An 11,117-nucleotide genomic window follows, 5' to 3' on the forward strand; every position below is an offset into this window, starting at 1 on the left:
CCTCGCCCGCCGCCTCCCGCCGTCAACGCCGGCTCCGGCGAGCTCCTTCCCCGCCGGTCTACAGTGCTCGGGCCGCCTCGATTTCCGTGCGCGAGATCTAGATCCAAAAAAACCCTAGGTCAAATTCGTCTAAGTCCCGAAATTCTCAGTCCATATGCTCATGTTCACCGTTCCGTAACTTTGCATCCGTACCTCCGATTCATGCATATAGCATATCAAAATGTTCATCTCGGAGAGTACATCATTTCATTCCATTGCATCATTTTCATTTGAGTTTATCTTGATGCTCTAAATGCTGTTAGAAGAAGGCTACTTGAGATAATTGTCAGATCTGCTACTCCGTTTAGCTTTTTGTCATTTTTTGCTATGATTAATGTGTGCTTGCTATGCCCTGATGCTCTACATGAGTTTTGTTAAGGGTTTTGTCATCTTTCCAGAGGTGCAACCCATGTATTTTTGTGATGTGTGTGGTGACTAGTGCAAGCTTGCAAAGTGGTGCACTTGGTAAATCTGTTTTCAGAGACTTAGTATTTTCACTAAGTCCTGGAGTTGTTTATCTCATGATGCCATATGTTCATGTTGTTTCCTAGTGATCTGTGCCTCTTATGAGGATGATCAGTAAGGATGTTTTGCTAATCTTGTAGTGCTCTATCCATCCATGTCTTTTTTTGCAATTATGGAGCACCCTAGCTTGAGTCAATCGAGCTCTACTTTTGCTACTTTGTGAATCTAGGCAGATTGTCAACTTGTTTGCAATTTTGCCGGTGATGTTGTAGTTGATTCGTGCACGCTATGTTATTGTTCTTGCCATGTCTAGCTTGAATTTTGTGCCTTATTGATGGAGGTATGCTTGTCTTGCCATGACTTGCACCGTAGTGAGTGCATCCAGCTCGTAAACATGCCTACTTGAGTTATATTTCAGCATGTGTCAGTTTTCACTAAGTCTGAAAACTGATTATGTTTTTGCTATGTTCACATGCTTGCAATTGTATTTTCTGATCCCTTTTGGCTCAAGGTCACTAAGGGACTTTTGTTAAGCTCTTTGAGTAGATCCATGCCATGTTTTACTTTGCCATGTTCAGGTCCTGTAGCATGTAGTTTTGTTGCTCCGAAGAGGGCTACCTGATCTGGAATTCCAGACAGGTGTTAATTTCACCAAGTCTGAGATCTGTTTGCCATTTGCATTTTTGCCATGCTTGTTTGTACCTGTTAATGGATGAATTGGCTGTAGCTCAGTGCTAGACTTTTGTTAAGCATCTTGTGTTCATCCCTGCCATGTATTTTTTTTGTCATGTTTGGGCGCTGTAGCATGTTCATTTCATTGCATTTAGATGCTTACTTGCTGTAAATCGCAGACCGGTGTCATTTTTGAATCGCTTGCCATTTCCAAACCGTAACTCCGATTCCAGCGTTCTTTATATCGTTTTCAAGAGATTTCATCTCATCTTTCCAGTGGCACACTTGGAATTCCAAGTTGAGGCCAGGTTCTTGCATTTCCTGTCATATCTTGCATTTTGCATCCCGCATCGCATCCCGCATAGCACATCATCTTTGCATCATATTGTTTGAGCTTTGCACGTGGTTGATTGTCTCCTTGTTGCTTGTTTGTCTTGTTTGGGTAGAGCCGGGAGACGAGTTCGGTAATGAGGAGCCCATTGAGTTTGCTTTCGAGGATCCAGTCAACTCTGACAACTGTGCAGGCAAGATGATCATACCCTCGAAATCACTGCTATCTTTGCTATGCTAGTTTGCTCGCTCTTTTGCTATGCCAATGCTACGATGCCTACCACTTGCTTTCAAGCCTCCCAAATTGCCATGTCAAACCTCTAACCCACCTTTGTCCTAGCAAACCGTTGATTGGCTATGTTACGGCTTTGCTCAGCCCCTCTTATAGCGTTGCTAGTTGCAGGTGAAGATTGAAGGTCGTTCCTTGTTGGAACATTTATTTACTTGTTGGGATATCATTATATTATCTTGTTACCTTAATGCATCTATATACTTGGTAAAGGGTGGAAGGCTCGGCCTCTCGCCTAGTGTTTTGTTCCACTCTTGCCGCCCTAGTTTCCGTCATATCGGTGTTATGTTCTCGGATTTTGCGTTCCTTACGCGGTTGGGTTATAATGGGAACCCCTCGATATTTCGCCTTGATTAAAGCTTTTCCAGCAATGCCCAACCTTGGTTTTACCATTCGCCACCTAGCCTTTTCTTTCCCTTGGGTTCTGCAGACTCAAGGGTCATCTTCATTTTAACCCCCCGGGCCAGTGCTCCTCTGAGTGTTGGTCCACCTGTCAGCTACCGGTGGCCACCAGGGGCAACTCTGGGATGGCCTACCCGTACCTAGGACAATCTGAGTGTGCCCTGAGAAAGAGATATGTGCAGCTCCTATCGGGATTTCTCGGCACATTCGGGTGGTGTTGCTGGTCTTGTTTTAACCTGTCGAAGTGTCTTGAATTACCGAGATACCGAGTCTGATCAGAACATCTTGGGAGGAGGTCTATTCCTTCGTTGACCGTGAGAGCTTGTCATGGGCTAAGTTGGGACTCCCCTGCAGGGATTGAACTTTCGAAAGCCGTGCCCGCGGTTATGGGCAGATGGGAATTTGTTAATGTCCGGTTGTAGATAACTTGAACCTTAATTAATTAAAATGAATCAACTGAGTGTGTTATCGTGATGGCCTCTTCTCGGTGGAGTCCGCGAAGTGAACACGGTTTTGGAGTAATGTTTGCGCAGGTTGCTCGCTAGTTTCTCACTCGCGCTTTGCCTCCTCTTCTCGCTCTCTTTTGCGAATAAGTTAGCCACCATACTTGCTAGTCCCTTGCTGCAGCTCCACTCATATTTTTTACCTTGCCTTACCTATAAGCTTAAATAGTCTTGATCGCGAGGGTGCGAGATTGCTGAGTCCATGTGGCTCACAGATTACTATCACACCAGATGCAGGGCCTGATGTTTCCGCTCCAGGAGACGCGTATGAGCTCAAGTGGGAGTTCGACGAAGACTCTCAATGTTACTATGTTTCCTTTCCCGATGATCAGTAGTGGTGCCCAGTTGGGGGTGATTGGGACCGTGTCGCATGTTGGGTTCTCTTTTATTAATGTACTTGATTGACGTGGCGAGTGTAAGCCAACTATGTTATCTCCCCTTTATTATTTATATTACATGGGAAGTTGTGAAGATTTCCTAACTTACGACATATGCCCTGAATGCGATTATGTCTCTAAGTCATGCCTCGACACGTGGGAGCTATAGTCGCATCGAGGGTGTTACAGTCTGCAAACTAGCTTGGTAGCTGTTGTTGTATGAGAACTCTGCATAGGGTAAGTTATCATCCCAACTAGACCCATAGTCTAGCGCACAGGCTCTCAACATGTCCTCTAGAATCTGATTGACTCTCTCTGTCTGCCCATCAGTCTATGGGTGGAAGGTTGTACTGAACTCTAGCCTGGTACCCAAAGTTTCGTGTAACTGTTTCCAAAACTTTGAGGTAAACTGTGTTCCTCTATCTGATACGATGCTCCCGGGAACTCCATGCATACATACGATCCTGGTCATATATATCTTTGCCAGCTTAGCACTTGTATAGGTGGTCTTTACTGGAATGAAGTGAGCAACCTTGGTCAAACGATCCACTATCACCCAAATGGAATCATAACCTGAACGGGTCCTGGGTAACCCCGTGATAAAGTCCATACCAAGTTTATCCCATTTCCAATCACGTATCGGCAACGGCTGAAGTAATCCTGCTGGTTTCTGATGTTCTGCCTTTACTCTCTGACATACATCACATATTGCCACATACTCGGCAATTTCTCGCTTCATACCGGCCCTCCAAAAACTTTACTTCAAGTCCAAATACATCTTGGTATTGCCTGGGTGTATCGAATATGGTGAGTCGTGAGCCTCCTAAAGAATCAAATTACTAATCTCTGGGTCATTGGGTACACAAATCCGTTGCTCAAACCATATGGTTCCATGTTCATCCTCACGGAATTCTTCTGCTTTCCCTTTGCTCATCATTTCTTTGATCTCAGCAATACCTTGGTCCAACTTCTGGGCTTCTCTGATTCTTACCAACAAGGTGGAATGCACCTCGAGTGCGGCAACATAACCTCTTGTAACTATTTCCAATTGAAGGTCTCTAAGCTCATCACATAACTCCTGAGGTAAACCTCCTGCTGTAAGGGTATTAACATAACTCTTACGGCTCAAAGCATCTGCCACAACGTTGGCTTTTCCTGGATGATAATGCAGACTCATGTCATAATCCTTTATAAGTTCCAACCATCTCCTTTGCCTGAGATTCAACTCTTTTTGCATGAAGATATACTTCAAACTCTTGTGATCCATGTAAACATCACAACGATTCCCAATAAGATAGTGTCTCCATGTCTTGAGTGCATGCACTACAGCTGCCAACTCCAAATCATGCATGGCATAGTTCAACTCATGAGGTCGAAGCTGTCGTGAAGCATAAGCTACAACTTTCCCCTCTTGCATAAGAACACCTCCAAGTCCCTGACGTGAAGCATCACAGTACACCTGAAAGTCCTTGTGTACGTCAGGCAGGACTAACACTAGGGCTGTAACCAAACGCTTCTTCAACTCTTGAAAGCTGGCTTCACACTCTTCCGTCCAAACGAACTTGGTGTCCTTTTTCAACAATGATGTCATGGGCCTGGCAATCTTGGAGAAATTTTCAATAAATCTCCGGTAATATCCTGCAAGCCCAAGAAAACTACGAATCTCGCCAACTGTGGTGGGTGCATTCCATGCCGTGACTGACTCTACCTTGGTAGGGTCCACTACAATCCCTTCACCTGACACTACATGTCCAAGGAATCCGACTTCCTTCAGCCAAAACTCACACTTGCTGAACTTGGCATAAAGTTGATGTTCTCTGAGCTTCTCCAAAACTAAGCGCAGATGTTCAGCGTGTTCCTCCTCATTCTTGGAGTAAACCAATATGTCATCAATGAATACCACAACAAACATATACAGGAACTCCATCAATACTTTGTTCATCATGTTCATAAAATAGGTAGGGGCATTAGTCAAACCAAAGGACATGACCGTATACTCATAAAGCCCATACCTTGTGGTAAAAGCTGTTTTGGGTATATCCTTCTCATGAATCTTCAACTGTTGATAACCAGATCGAAGATCGATCTTGGAGAAAACACTAGCTCCTTCTAGTTGGTCAAACAAGTCATTGATCATCGGTAGAGGATACTTGTTCTTGATGGTAACCTCATTCAAAGAGCGGTAATCCACACACATTCTCAAGGTTCCATCCTTCTTCTCCCCTAAAAGTACTAGGGCTCCCCAAGGTGATGAACTCGGGCGAATATACCCTTTCTCTAGTAACTCCTTAATCTGTTTCTTGACTTCCTCCAAATCATTAGCAGGCATTCGATACGGCCTCTTGGAGATAGGCACTATGCCTGGCAGCAACTCCATCAAAAACTCAATCTCCCGATCTGGCGGCATACCCGGTAACTCATCTGGAAATACATCGGGATAATCCTTCACCACTGGTACTTCTTCTTGGACAACTCCCGTAAGAGAGTTCACCTGAGTCCTCTTAGGCTTAAGCATGGACACGTACTTGATCCTCTTCTTCTCTGGGTGGTGAGAAAAAGTGATCTACTAGCATAATCAATGTTTCCCTCGTACTTGGACATCCAATCCATCCCTAGGATTACATCCAACCCTTGCGATTCTAGTATAATCATGTCTGTGGGAAAAACATGTCCCCCTATGTTCAAAGGCAATTGGAAACATCCCTGACTAGCCATAGACTCGGCTCCTGGGGAACTCACAAGAATGGGTGCCTTAAGAGCTATGGTAGGCAACTTATGTTTATCCACAAATCCCCTTGATATGAATGAATGCGATGCACCGATGTCAAAAAGAATGAGTGCTGGAAATGAATTAACCAAGAACTTACCAATCACTGCGTCAGGCTGCTCATAAACCTCTTCCACATTTACATGATTCACATGTCCCTTAGTGAAAGGATTGGGCTTCTTGCCTCCAGAATTCCCATTGCCATTGCCATTTCCATTCTGTGCCTCAGGGCACTCATTGGAGTAGTGACCTGTCTTCTTGCACTAGAAGCAGGTGATGTGACTTAGGTCCTTCTTCATCGGTGTGGAAGAATTTAAATGCTGTTGATTGCCATTTCCTCCATTACCATTGCCCTACTTGTGACCATGGTGGTTGTGTCCATTCCCTCCATGATGAATGTGGCCCCCAAGGTTATGGTGATTCCCTCCAAACTTGCTAGTGCCTGATCCAGAACTCCCTGAGTACGGGTTGTAGCGGGGTTTCTGTTGAACTCCCGAGTTATACTTCCCGTGACCGTACTTCCTCTTACGATTCTCCATCTGCTGGTGCTTGCCTTCAAGAATGATAGCCTTATCAACCAGCTCATGATAGTCCGAAAATGTTGCCACAGTCAACTGAACTCCCAACTCATCGTTCAGTCCCTCCAGAAACTTCTCCTGCTTGGTTGCATCGGTGGCCCCGTCCTCTGGGGCGTAACGGGCCAACTTACTGAACTCAACAACATACTGAGATACCGTGCGTCCTCCCTGGCGCAAGTTGCGGAACTCCTTCTTCTTCAGACTCATGGCTCTAGCTGAAACATGAGCAGTGTGGAACGCCCGCTGGAACTGAGCCCAAGTCACATTCTCCATGGGGTATGTGGTGGTGTAGTTCTCCCACCAAGCAGCTGCTCGTCCATCCAGCTGGTGGGCAGCAAACTTCACCTTCTCCGCATCATTGCATCCTGCCGTGGCAAGCTCCCTTCCTATCTTGCGGAGCCAGTCATCTGCGACGATCGACTCCGTGCTGCTGGAGAACACGGGTGGGTTCAGCCTCAGAAAACGGGTAAGACTGTTAACCGGGGGTGGCGCTGGTGGGTTGTTGTTGTTGTTGTTGTTCTGGTTCTGGTTCTGAATGAGCATCTGCATAAGAGCATTCTGTTGTTGGATCAATTGCGTAAGCTCCGGCGGAAAGTTGAATCCGAGGTCACGTCTTGGAGGCATCTGATGGGTTTTCAGAGTGGATGAGGAGTTAGAATAGAACAAGGCCTAGCGAGTAAAATCACTCTACCCATATGCACATGATAGCAATAAAACTTCAAATCACTCCAATTCAATTTCAAACAAAGAGGTTCACATGAGTAATCAAACCTAAGGTAAGCCATGTCACAAGATTTGACAAGGTCTTACAAATGAAATAAAACTAATCAGATAACGAAATCGAATTTCTAAACTCTCATGGTGGTATAAAATCTAACTCTCATGGTGGTATAAAATCTAACTCTCATGGTGGTATAAAATCTAACTCTCATCAGATGAGGACCAGTCAACCATGTCGACATCGGGTGTCCTTGCATCGCTCTTCGTGTCGTCATCTCCGAGCTCATCATTTTGGTCCCTCTCCTGGCTGACATAGGCACCATACTAGTGATCCTCCTAGATGTTTTCTCCTTCATCCAGCTTCTCCTCGGCCTCCTCGAGCTCAAGCTTTAGGTCGTCGATATTCTCTTGTAGTGCGTCCAGCTCTCCCTCGTGCTCGATGCGAGCGTCCTGGAGCTCCTCCTCTAGCTCGGACTTGCGGGTCATGAGGTTCTTGATGACGACCATGTTGTCGGACAGCTCCAGCTCCATCATATGAATGTGCTCCTCCATGTCCTGGATATGGGATGCTATCGTCTCGTCCTCCAGGGTACGCACCACATCTCCATCTGCGTCGCGGTGTCCATACATCACGAAGGAGGTCCTCTTGAGGTCTTCGTCATACACCTCCCGAATGCGTCCGAGAGCAATGTGAGCAGCGATACCCCTGCCCAAGCCCCATGTTGCGGTATCCACATGGAAGTCAATGGGCTTGGTGCGGTTTCCGAGGATGCGTCTGGGGATATGAGCATCGATCGTCCAATGTGTCTCCTCGGGGCAGGGTGGCTGTGAAGGTTCCAGTGAATGTGGGAAGCCCAATCTTCAGGTGCTTCGTGGTCTTCACCAGCTGCCTTCCAAAGGGCATGGTCTCATCGGCTGCTCAAACTCAACAAGGGCGGACGACATCTACATTTTGAAAAAGAGAAGAAATTAGTATTGAAGCAGAGAAGGTACGAGACCAAAGGATATATATGTAAAATGAAAACTATAGTTTTTATCCTATGTTTTTTCTCCATTTCTAGGGGTCGCGTTCTACAGTCAACGTGTGCTCTGATACCATCTTGTAGCGACCCGACTCGGTAAGAGTCGAAGTCTCTGTGCTTACCGTGCTAGTCCCTGGATCGACTTGCTAGTACACACAGTACTCGATGAAATAACATAAATAACACACATCTCTTTATTACATCGATAGTCCAGGAGCAATATATTTATTACAAAATAGGGCATAGAGCCAATAAGCAAATACTGCGGAAGCAAAGAAGTAAATGAGTCCAACTCCACGAGCAAGGTTGAGTGTAGAACATCGACCTATCGCACCTTAATCCTCGTCGGATATATCTGCAACGTGATAAGTTGCAGCCAAAAGGGTCAGTACATTGAATGTACTGGCAAGTCACACCATAGTGTAATGAACCTACTTTTACATGCAATTTGGCTAGTGGAAAGCTCTAAGTTTAGTTTTTTTTGCATAAAGCTCGTTTTTCCCTATTAGAAAAGATTGTTATTCTACTACTACACATTTGCATAGGATAAGTTGGCAAATCCAACTCCATCCGTCCCCAAGTTTCATTTAAAACCCAACTGTTTAATTAAAGGTGAGGAGATCTCCCGGCATTTCCACTACTAGATGCTCAAGTTGTCCGTAACCGGGGACACGGCTAATCGATTAGGTTGAAAACTCTGCAGAGGTTGTGCACTTTTCCCCACAAGACTCGACCACCTCCATGATCGGAAGATCGAGACATAGACTTTCGAAAATGTTCCCCCTTAACCCACGGATAGGCCGGTACACCTACATCATTCTTCATCTGCTAGCCCATCCCGGAAGGGGTCACACTAACTACTCAACTAAGCCAGAGCCCATATTGGCCTGTGGCTGCACACGTAAGCTTCTAGACATGGGAATACGATTGATCTCTTTGAGCCTGAGCGGACGGTCCACTAGTGGTGCACCACCATGGATTTCCCATGCGTGCCCCACTGTACTTCGCCACCATTCCCACAAGTTTTCGCCCAGGTAGTTCATTAATTAACTTAGGTCCTATTTACTACATTGTCACTCAAACTTTACTATGATCCTTCCCAATCCACGTCTACTTAGCATAGCAACATAAAATAAAATGATGGTGACAAAGTTATATGGTTTAGACCTACCTCAACGAACTACTAGGTGAAAAGCAAAGTCATGCGGCACCAGTTTCCTACCATGCAGTCCTACCGCAAAGAACTAAGTGCATAATAAAAAAACATAGGTAATGAAACATGATCAAGATGCAACTTGCCTTGGTACTGCTGGTTGAATTCTAAAGACTGACAATATTCTGCTTCGCACTCTGGGCAATCTATCACAAAGAAGATAAACAAACATAAGCAACATTCCATAGACCAAAAGAACATGCATAGAAAAGATTCTCGGAAAAACCAAATGAACATACAACACACTAAGCTACTACAGAAATACTCTAAGTGCAAAACAACATAGGCCTATGGTTCAAAGAGTGATGTGAAATATAGTGCATACTATGCATACTAGTAAAAATATTAAAGGGCAGAATCTAGCGTGTGACAATTATTGTGACAAAGGTCCAGGTGATAGGCCTTTGCTACGGTAACAACATGCAAAAGGAATCAACTTAATCAGAGCTACGGTTTAGGAGATATGGCTATTTGAAGTTTGAATTCGAATCTGAATAAATTCAAATTTGAATCTAACAAAAGTTTGCAAAAACTATGCTACTGGATAGATCTAAACAACACGGAGAATTTGCCGTTTGTTTCATCGAGTTTGGATCTACGGTTAAAAAGTTATGGCTAATCTAAGATTGTAACGCCCCAAGACCGGAGCTTCAGATGCCTTCCAGGGTTTCCGGGTATCGTTGTGTGTTTTGTTTGGTTCATTGCATTCATCTTTGCATCATGTGCATTGCATCATGTCATTTTTTTTCTTAACTCAACTAAATAAATTGCATGGACCTTCAGTCCATTTAAACCGAGGGAATTCACATGGTGATTCTCTTTATAACATATCCTCCCGATATTAGGGAGCTATATCAAATCTTCCATTTTTGGAATCACCCATAACAGACTTGCAAATAATCACATGCCTTTGTCCCATGCATCATCTCCTTCTCCTTTCCTTCTCGATCCTTTCTTTTGCAAGGGCCACTTTCCCCCTCTCTATTAATGTTCATAATTTTCCTATAAATTCTCGACCATGCCTTCAACCTCTTTGTCAGATTTCAGATCCTTTGGAGTGGTTTTGGTTAGGTTAAAAAATGCCTCAAGTTTGAATCATATTTAAACTTGTTGTATTTTTCTACCTCTAAAAATATCCAAGGCAATTTTATCAAATAGAGTATAGTTCCAGGAGATTGAGGATATTTTTATATCTGAAAAACTCCTCTTCTAGCCCCCTGGCCTTTTTCTTTTATTGAACATTTTATTTATATAAACAGAGAGTTTAGTCTAGGGGAGAGAGAGTGTGTGTGTGTGTGTGCAGGGCCTCAGCCCAGCCGGCACCCTCTCCTCCGGGCCGGCTAGCCAGTCCGGCCTCCAGGGCCATCCCTAGACCCAACCAGCCGCCGGCCGGCCCATTCCTGCAGCGCAGCCTCTAAGGCCCAGCCTCTCCCCTCGCTAACCCTACGCAATCTCGCTCCCTTCCCCCGGTCCCTCTCGCGCCGCCAGGGACAGAGCGCCCGCTCTCGATTCCCTCCTCTTTCCCTCGTCTCCTTCCTCAGGCCGTCACCATGCATAGAAGACGGAGCCCGATCCCCATGGCCACGCACCCCCACGCCCGGTCCCTCTGTCGGCAACCTCCGCTGCCTGAAGCCTCTGCTTCTCCTCGCTGGCAGGACTCCTGCGCCTCCTCCATGGCACTCCTCCTCCGGGCTCCTCGTCGTCCAGCCATGGCCGCCGAGCTCGAAGCTCCAGCCGCCC

The sequence above is a fragment of the Triticum dicoccoides genome, chromosome 7A, assembly GCF_002162155.2.
Source record: "Triticum dicoccoides isolate Atlit2015 ecotype Zavitan chromosome 7A, WEW_v2.0, whole genome shotgun sequence".
Lineage (NCBI taxonomy): Eukaryota > Viridiplantae > Streptophyta > Magnoliopsida > Poales > Poaceae > Triticum > Triticum dicoccoides.